Source organism: Hyperolius riggenbachi, unplaced genomic scaffold (genome assembly GCF_040937935.1).
Source record: "Hyperolius riggenbachi isolate aHypRig1 unplaced genomic scaffold, aHypRig1.pri scaffold_142, whole genome shotgun sequence".
NCBI lineage: Eukaryota > Metazoa > Chordata > Amphibia > Anura > Hyperoliidae > Hyperolius > Hyperolius riggenbachi.
In genome coordinates this window covers 475,729-486,022 of record NW_027152356.1, presented here as the reverse complement: position 1 = coordinate 486,022, position 10,294 = coordinate 475,729, and the positions used below count along the sequence as shown (strand labels likewise).

The 10,294-nt window shown below is 49.4% G+C and overlaps 1 pseudogene; it reads left to right on the top strand.

Annotated features, from left to right (window-relative positions):
• The first annotated feature begins 102 nt into the window (after positions 1–102).
• Positions 103–10,294, top strand: part of LOC137543655 (guanylate-binding protein 3-like) — a 59,912-nt pseudogene continuing 49,720 nt past the window's right edge.

Sequence of the window (10,294 nt, the reverse complement as noted above, 5' to 3'; positions counted from 1 at the left end):
GGCTGGGGGAACAAAAGGTAAGTAGTCAATTAGTCTAAAGCTATACAACATTTTACTGCATTTTCCAGTAGGTATTTTTCTTAATCTATTTCATACCTACAGGTTTTGGCCTGGGCTCAGCTGTAGAAGCTAAAACTAAAGGCATCTGGATGTGGTGCATACCTCATCCAATTAAGGAACACTCATAAGTTAGTCCTTTTGGACACAGAAGGTCTGGGGGATGTAGCGAAGGTAAGAACTTAAAATACGACATTTATCCATTAAAGGAAACAGAGTGCTTAGCTGTGCCTCATGCATTCCACTTTCGCCTATACCTAAAAATATTGTTCCTTTTTTAAATTTTGATTTAGAGGTTGGCCATCATTGGGACTATACAGTATGTGTTATGGAAGGTTCAAAATCAGGCTTTGTCAACCCCGTTACAAGTGGTAGATATGAGCTTTTCCAGGGTTTGGCCACAGGTTTTAAGCAGAGCAAGGATGATGGGCCACCAACCCTAGTGGGTAACCTATTACTTTGCTGCTTAGTGACCACCAAGTCATGACCCCTGGGCTTGCCCCACCAATGACTGAGGTGAACAGAGTTGCAATATGTAGTACTACAGCCTGAAGAGGATGCTGAGTTGATAAGGCAGGCTGAGGTCTGGGCTATTCGGCAAGTCAAAATAACAAGCCGAGGCTGGGGTAGGTGGATAACTAGGTGAGTCAAGTTCACAGGCCAAGGTCAGGACTTATAAAAAAGCTGGCAAAATCAAAGTCACAGGCTGGGGTCATAGCAGGAGGACAATAACTAGGAAGTGAAAAGTCAAGAGACCAGAGCAATCACTGACGGCTGATTGCTTTGGACTTTTATGGGCAAGGGAAATTAAATTCAGTGCATGCACATGCACAAACATGCAGGGATGCTCGGATGTGCCTCATCCACGAATTCAACAATCCGCGTGGTTGCAAAAAAAAAATCCGCATTCGGCCCCGCCGCATGCGGATTTTCGTCCGCGTCCACACAACCACGCGGATTTTCTGCCGTGAATGGCGTAATCACGCGTGGATTCCCGCCCGGAGGCGGATTTTCTTTAAACGTTAATAACAAAGCCCCCATACATGCTACAATCCCCCAAATTGCATGGATTATCGAGGTGATAAGGGGCAACATAACTTCAACATAAAAAATTCCCCCCAATTTTTTTTTTTTTTTTAATGGCTTTTAAAGACAAATCACCACTGTAAATGGGGCTATTAATTGGTAATACGTGGTTTTAAAAAGGGATATACGCGTTAAGCAATCAAAGAGGTGAAGGCGAGTTCCAATGGCACTTGGCGGCGAAGGTACCGCTGGAGGAGGATGAGTGGCTGACGCCAAAAAGGCCCCAGAGAGGTTTTTGTATTTTTTTTTTTTTTTTTTTTTTGCAGCAATTAGCAATGACATTGCAGCAGAGTTGTCAGTGGACACGGGCAGTGTGAACGCAGAGTGCAGTGGTGGTAGCGACTGAGTCAGGAGAAGGACTATGCGGGCGGTCAGTTCAGCAGCACAGAAGGACCACGGCAACATACTGGTAGTACTAGTAGCAGCACAGCGTCATAGTGCTGGCCAAAAAATTAAATGCACCCGATGACCCGGGCAGTGTGAACGCAGACAGAGTACATTGGTGGAAGCGAGTGAGTCAGGAGGAGGAGGACAATGCGGGCGGTCAGTTCAGCAGCAGCAGCACAGAAGGACCATGGCAACATACTGGTGGTAGTAGTAGCAGCACAGCATCATAGTGCTGGCCAAAAAATTAAATGCACCCGGTGACCCGGGCAGTGATAACGCAGACAGAGTACATTGGTGGAAGCGACTGAGTCAGGAGGAGGAGGACAATGCGGGCGGTCAGTTCAGCAGCAGCACAGAAGGACCATGGCAACATACTGGTGTTAGTAGTAGTAGCACAGCGTCATAGTGCTGGCCAAAAAATTAAACACCCGGTGACCCGGGCAGTGATAACGCAGACAGAGTACATTGGTGGAAGCGACTGAGTCAGGAGGAGGAGGACAATGCGGGCGGTCAGTTCAGCAGCAGCAGCACAGAAGGACCATGGCAACATACTGGTGGTAGTAGTAGCAGCACCACAGCGTCATAGTGCTGGCCAAAAAATTAAATGCACCCGGTGACCCGGGCAGTGATAACGCAGACAGAGTACATTGGTGGAAGCGAGTGAGTCAGGAGGACGAGGACAATGCGGGCGGTCAGTTCAGCAGCAGCAGCACAGAAGGACCATGGCAACATACTGGTGGTAGTAGTAGTAGCACAGCATCATAGTGCTGGCCAAAAAATTAAATGCACCCGGTGACCCGGGCAGTGATAACGCAGACAGGGTACATTGGTGGAAGCGACTGAGTCAGGAGGAGGAGGACAATGCGGGCGGTCAGTTCAGCAGCAGCAGCACAGAAGGACCATGGCAACATACTGGTGGTAGTAGTAGCAGCACAGCGTCATAGTGCTGGCCAAAAAATTAAATGCACCCAGTGACCCGGGCAGTGTGAACGCAGAGTGTAGTAGCGACTGAGTCAGGAGGACAAAGCGGGCGGTCAGTTCAGCAGCTCAGAAGGAGGACCATGGCAACTTACTGGTAGTAGTACCATAACACCAAAAAATTAACCAAGGTAGGCACTAGGCAGGTAGTAACTGTCTTTATAAAGGCAGGCATAGTTAACAACAGCACATGCAGCAGCCACTTCATGTCCCCCTGTGTCCAACAATAGGGGCCAGGAACTCACCTTCCACCCAAGCCTGGTTGATTTTCAGGAAGGTGAGTTTGTCCACAGAGGCGTGGGAGAGCCGAGAGCGCTTCTCTGTGACCACGCCACCGGCCGCACTAAAGCATCTCTCTGAGAGGACACTGGAAGGAGGGCAGGATAGGAGTTCCAGGGCGTACTGGGAAAGCTCGCTCCAGATGTCCAGTCTCTTGACCCAGTACTCCAAGGGGTCCACGGGGCTGTCGGTGTCATTGAGCCCGCTGGATGACCCCATATAGTCAGACACCATGGTGGTCAGTCGTTGCTTGTGCTGGTTGGTGGTGGATGCTGTGGCGGGCACCTCTGTTCTGGGCTGCTGCACTGCATACAAGCTCTTGCTTAGGCTCTTCAGGTCTCCGGGGCACCAGTTGCTGCTGCTGCTGCTGGTGCTGGTGGTTGTTGTTGTGCTGCTAGTGGCAATGGCAGGCACCTCTTGCTGGCTTGGCAGAGCAGTTACAGTGGGGGTGGAAGGCTGGGGGAATGCTTCCAGTAGTCTGCGCACAAGGGCCTCCTTCAACTCCCTTGTGCGTTGCTCGGTGGTGGATGGCGTCATTAAGTCTCCTAGCTTCCCCTTCAGACGGGGATCAAGCATCAAGGTAATCCAGATGTCCTCCCTTGAACGCATCTGGATCACCCGGGGGTCCCTGCGAAGGCAGCGCAACATGTGCACAGCCATGGGAAACAAGTGGGCCCTGCCAGCAAGATCTTCCTCGTCCTCGCCATTGTCCCATAATGCATGCCTGTCCTCTTCCTGTGCCATGTCGTTGTCCTCCTCAAACCGCCATCCACGTACAACGCCTGCTGCACTCTGCTCCTCCTCCTCCTCCTCATTCAGGTTAGGGACCTCCAACTCTTCCACTACCTGCTGTGAGCCCTCCTCTGAGCTGGACTGTGCTGCCATCTGCTCCTGTTCTTCCAACTGCCTCAGGGCTTCATCCCCACACTCAATTAAATTGTCCATTGCCTGCTCCAGTAGACAAACCAAGTGCACCCACTGGCACACAGAGGCCCACTCCTCACTGACCATCTTGGTTGCCTCCAGGAAGGGACTCAGCACCAGGCATACTTGCTGCATCAGTGTCCACTGAGTGGCAGTAATCATGGGGACTTGCTGGTTGCTGGGGACACTTGGGTCTAGCATGTAGGCCCTAAGAGCCAGCCTGTGCTGACACAGCCGCTCCAACATGGCCAGAGTCGAATTCCAGCGAACTGGCATGTTGATGATCAGCCGGTGTTGTGGCCTTCCATACTGCTGCTGTAAGGTGGACAAGAGTGCAGAGGCAGTGGCTGACAGGCGGAAAAAGCGTACCACCGCCCGGGCATCCTGCAGCAGCAGGCTCATCCCCTGGTAGGTGCGCAAGAAGCGCTGCACCACAAGATTGAGCACGTGGGCCAAGCAGGGGATGTGCTGGAGGTTTCCCTGCTGCACTGCTGCCACCAGGTTGGCCCCGTTATCGGCTGCCACATACCCCACTTCCAGGCCTCTGGGGGTCAGCCACCTCCGCTCCTGCTTCCTGAGGGCGGCCAGGACGTTGGTGGCCGTAAGCCTCTCCTTCCCCAGGGTCACCAATTTTAAAAGGGCTTGGCAGTGCCGAGGCTTGGCGCTGCTGCTGCCGAGGCGGGCTTGCTTTCCGGGTGCAGAGGGAGTGTCGTGACAGGACCCTTCTGCATCCCCCCTGATCCCGCGTGGTGGCACCACTAGCTGGGCTGATGCGCTCTTGTCCTCCCTCCCTTCCATCAGTGTCACCCAGTGGGCCGTAAAGGACAGGTAGCGACCTGTCCCAAATCTGCTACTCCACGAGTCCATGGTCACGTGGACCCGCTTGCCCACAGAGTAGTCCAGGGAACGGACCACGTTTTCCACCGCAAACTTGTGGAGTGCTGGGATCGCGCTCCTACTGAAATAGTGGCGACTGGGGACTTGCCACTCGGGGATGCCAAATTGGAGCAGCGTCCGCATGGCGCTCCCCTCCTGCACCAGGGAGTAGGGAAGCAGCTGTGATGCCATGGCCCGGGCCAGCAAGCCATTTAGTTTGCGGATCCGCCTGTGGCTTGGAGGCAGAGGCTTGGTCAGACCCTGAAAGGTGTCGCTCAGCAGGGTCTGACGACGCTGGGATGCAGGGGAGACAGAGGAGAGAGACGAACACTGGCTGCCAGCCTCAATGTCTGTGTCCTGAGTAGCCGAGGTGGAAGAGCACTTGCGTGCTACTACTGCTGCTGCTGCTGTGGGGGATTCACAACCCTGAGGGAGGGATGATGCTGCTGCGCTGGTGGGCCTTCTGCTCTCAGGAACCCCTGCCAGCAGTGCCTGCTTCCTCTTAAAGTCCGCATACTCGCGGCAGTGGCGGCTTCTCAGGTGGCCCTGGAGGGATGAGGTACCCATCTTGCTCAGACTTTTCCCACGGCTCAATCTTTTGCTGCATAACCTGCACACCGCATACCTTTTGTCATCAGTACATTCCTCAAAGCAATCCCACACTGGTGACTTTAATTTACTGCGGCCCCCACTAGCAGAGGGTGCAGCGGAACAATGTGTGGTAGTAGTTGCCGGGGGTTGCATGGTGGTGGTGCCGGCTGAAGCAGTGTCCTGTCTACTTCCTCCACGCCCACTGCTGCCGATGCCCCTGCCTGACATATGGCGATATCCTTGCCTAGGCCGAGGTGACTCGTCATCCTGCTCTGACCATTCTTCCACGGACTCAGCAGGCTGCACATAGTTAGGGTCCACAACGTCGTCATCATCAGCAGCATCATCATAATCCAGCTCTTCCTCTGACTCCCCCGCCTCCTCTTCTGTCCCTACATCCCCAGACACAGACCCCTCTTCTTCATCACCAGAACTCAACAACGCTTGTGATTGTGGCCCGATCTCAATCTCTGCTACATCAGTCCCCAGTAAGTCCTGAGCTTCTTGCATCAGCAGGTTCCCAGAAGCCGGACTGAGGGACAGAACGCTGTCATCCTGGGAGGGCTGCTGACCAGTGGGTGCTGGGGTGGATGTCACAACAAGCGTGGGACGTTGGCTGCTGCTGCTGCTGCTGCTTGGAGTGGTGCTCACAGTAGAGGTCTGGGAGGAAGTCATGATGTCCATGAGTACGTCAGGTTCCATTTGCTCAACCACCACACGGGGACCAGAAACTTTAAAATATTTGGACAATGGCGTCCGCTGACTCGGCCCAGGCTTTGCTGCCCCCCTTTCTGCTGCATCACGACCACGTACAGCTGGGCGTCCTCTCCCTGGACGTGGAGCAGTCCCAGAAGTGGCTGAGGCAATTGAACTCCCTTTCCTCTCACCCCGCGAAACCCTGCCAGACATGTTGCTAGTAATGAATCACTGGATGCAGTGGGCACAGTACAAGGTCACTGAAGAATGCAGTGGGCACAGCAGTGGGCACTGGATATACAACTAGGTCACTGAAGGATGCAGTGGGCACAGTACAAGGTCACTGAAGGATGCAGTGGGCACAGCAGTGGGCACTGGATATACAACTAGGTCACTGAAGGATGCAGTGGGCACAGTACAAGGTCACTGAAGGATGCAGTGGGCACAGCAGTGGGCACTGGATATACAACTAGGTCACTGAAGGATGCAGTGGGCACAGTACAAGGTCACTGAAGGATGCAGTGGGCACAGCAGTGGGCACTGGATATACAACTAGGTCACTGAAGGATGCAGTGGGCACTGGGCACAGTACAAGGATGTCACACTGTGTAATGAGATGCTTATATGCCAGCGAGCGAGCGAGCAGTGGGCACTGGGAACGGCACAAGGTCACTGACAGAATGAATGAACAGCGCTGGCAGAGAGTGGCGTCGCCAGCGGTGTGACTGGCTGCCTGCAGATAGTACAAGTGTATAACTGTCACTGGAATATACAAGTGAACACTGCAGCTGCACTAACCTGCCTGCCTGCACTACACACAGATAATCCCCACTCCCACTACACTGACTACACTGCAGCACTGAACCTGCCTGCACTACACACAGTTAAATAATCACTAGACTCCCACACTCCCACTACACTACACTGACTACAACTAACTACAGCAATCACTCACTGACTAGCTAACTGTGTACAGTATAAGAGCAGTGTTAGCAAAAAAAACGCTTTGTTTTTAACACAATAAATGCACTTGCTCAAACAACAATGGCCTGGAGATAATCCTCTCAGCACCACAGTCTAGCAAGGACAGAGCTTTTCCATCATGGCCGCCGCTTTATATTCAGGAGGGGAGGGCATAGCTCCCCTCCTGTGATTGGTTGCTAGGGCCTGGCTGGGGCCCTCTGATTGGCCTGCAATGTGTCACTTCCGCATAATTTGACGCATTTCCGCTAACCACGACTTCAGCGCCGGGTTTCACGAGCGTGAATGCGGATTTCTGTCCGCATTCACGCGAAGCCGAAGCAGATTTTCGTGGTTGAAAATCTATTCACGGCTTAGCGTGTCCGAGGCGGAATGCGTTAAAATGGTCGTGAATCCACGCGTAAGCGTGATCACGACCTGGCGGTGAGCACCACTGCAAACATGCTCTCTGAGCATGCAAACATGAAAACCACAATGCAACGTGCCAACACACGCACACCCCTTGCCATCTTATAAAGTCTGTAGCCAGTCGTACGTGCAGACTACTTGTACTGGTTGCTGGATGCATGTAGTTTGTGTGACTGCCAGGTGAGTGCAAGGAGTCCTTACTGATATGTTTGATCTGGGCCCTTATCCCCCATCACCTGTCTTTGTCTATTTAAATATTCTGCCGGGTTTATGAAGCCTTATTTTATTTTATTTTTTTATTTTTTTTGTGAGTATTGTAAATATTTAGTTACAATATCAGTAAATTTGCAATGTGTTTTTTTATTCCTTCAGGGGGATGATAAAAATGACAGTTGGCTTTTCTGTTTGGCTATCTTACTAAGCAGCGTTCTGGTATACAACAGCACAAACACCATTGATCAGGATGCTCTGGAAAAATTAAAGTATCCTTTTACAACAGATTACAAGGAAACATCATACATAATCACTGCTGAGCAGGAGATTAGAAACTGCACATTGGGCTCAATTCTGGTAGCGTTTAGTTGATAATTACCTCATGGAATTTGATTTACCTCATGAGGAAGATCAACTTTTGAATTCTGGTAGTTTAAGTTAAGTTTTACCTCATGTAATTTCATGAGGTAATTTATGTGGTAATTTTAGACAAAAAATATGCAGTATTTAGTGGTAAAATACCTCACTCTTGAATTCTGAAGGGAAATAAGTTGCGTGTTTGCATGCCTTTTACCTCACATAATTAGACCTACCTCTACCACATGGTAAGTGCATTTCTGTGATTAAGACTTTAGCTAAGACAGGTATAAAAGGGGCACTACAGCGAAAAATTGTAAAATGTAAAATATGTGCAAACATATACAAATAAGAAGTATGTTTCTTCCAGAGTAAAATGAGCCATAAATTACTTTTCTCCTATGTTGCTGTCACTTACAGTAGGAAGTAGAAATCTGACAGAAGTGACAGGTTTTGGACTAGTCTATCTCTTCATAGGGGATTCTCAGCAAGGCTTTTATTCTTTATAAAGATATTCCCTAAAAAGGATTTAAACAATGATGCTGGCCAGCTTCCCTGCTCCCTACACAGTTCTTTGGCAGTTGGACAGAGCAACTGCCATTCATTAAGTGCTTTTGAAAATAAATATATCCCTAGAATCCCCTATAAAGAGATGGACTAGTCCAAAACCTGTCACTTCTGTCAGATTTCTACAACCTACTGTAAATAGCAGCAGCATAGGAGAAAAGTAATTTATGGCTCATTTTACTTTGGAAAAAATGTACTTCTTATTTGTATATGTTTGCACCTATTTTAAATTTTTTACAGTTTTTCGCTGTAGTGCCCCTTTAAGTGTCCCCAATATGGCTTGCAAAAGTATTCGGCCCCCTTGAAGTTTTCCACATTTTGTCACATTACTGCCACAAATATGAATCAATCTTATTGGAATTCCAGGTGAAAGACCAATACAAAGTGGTGTACATGTAAGAAGTGGAACGAAAATCATACATTATTCCAAACATTTTTTTTACAAATCAATAACTGCAAAGTGGGGTGTGCGTAATTATTCGGCCCCCTGAGTCAATATTTTGTAGAACCACCTTTTGCTGCAATTACAGCTGCTAGTCTTTTAGGGTATGTCTCTACCAGCTTTGCACATCTAGAGACTGAAATCCTTGCCCATTCTTCTTTGCAAAGCAGCTCCAGCTCAGTCAGATTAGATGGACAGCCTTTGTGAACAGCAGTTTTAGATCTTGCCACAGACTCTCAATTGGATTTAGATCTGGACTTTGACTGGGCCATTCTAACACATGGATATGTTTTGTTTTAAACCATTCCATTGTTGCCCTGGCTTTATGTTTAGGGTCGTTGTCCTCCTGGAAGGTGAACCTCCACCCCAGTCTCAAGTCTTTTGCAGACTCCAAGAGGTTTTCTTCCAAGATTGCCCTGTATTTGGCTCCATCCATCTTCCCATCAACTTTGACCAGCTTCCCTGTCCCTGCTGAAGAGAAGCAACCCCAGAGCATGATGCTGCCACCACGATATTTGACAGTGGGGATGGTGTGTTCCGAGTGATGTGCAGTGTTAGTTTTCTGCCACACATAGCGTTTTGCATTTTGGCCAAAAGTTCCATTTTGGTCTCATCCAACCAGAGCACCTTTTTCCACATGTTTGCTGTGTTCCCCACATGGCTTGTGGCAAACTGCAAACGGGACTTCTTATGCTTTTCTGTTAACAATGGCTTTCTTCTTGTCACTCTTCCATAAGAGCCAACTTTGTGCAGTGCACGACTAATAGTTGTCCTATGGACAGATTCCCCCACCTGAGCTGTAGATCTCTGCAGCTTGTCCAGAGTCACCATGGGCCTCTTGACTGCATTTCTGATCAGTGCTCTCCTTGTTCAGCCTGCGAGTTTAGGTGGACGGACTTGTCTTGGTAGGTTTACAGTTGTGCCATATTCCTTCCATTTCTGAATTATTGCTTGAACAGTGCTCTGTGGGAAGTTCAAGGCTTTGGAAATCTTTTTGTAGCCTAAGCCTGCTTTAAATTTCTCAATAACTTTATCCCTGACCTGTCTGGTGTGTTCTTTGGACTTCATGGTGTTGTTGCTCCCAAGATTCTCTTATGCAACCTCTTAGGCCCTCACAGAGCAGCTGTATTTGTACTGACATTAGATTAAACACAGATGCACTCTATTTAGTCATTAGCACTCATCAGGCAATGTCTATGGACAACTGACTGCACTCAGACCAAAGGGGGCTGAATAATTACGCACACCCCACTTTGCAGTTATTGATTTGTAAAAAATGTTTGGAATCCTGTATGATTTTCGTTCCACTTCTCACATGTACACCACTTTGTATAGGTCTTTCACGTGGAATTCCAATAAAATTGATTCATGTTTGTGGCAGTAATGCGACAAAATGTGGAAAACTTCAAGGGGGCCGAATACTTTTGCAAGCCACTGTAGCTAGTATATAGT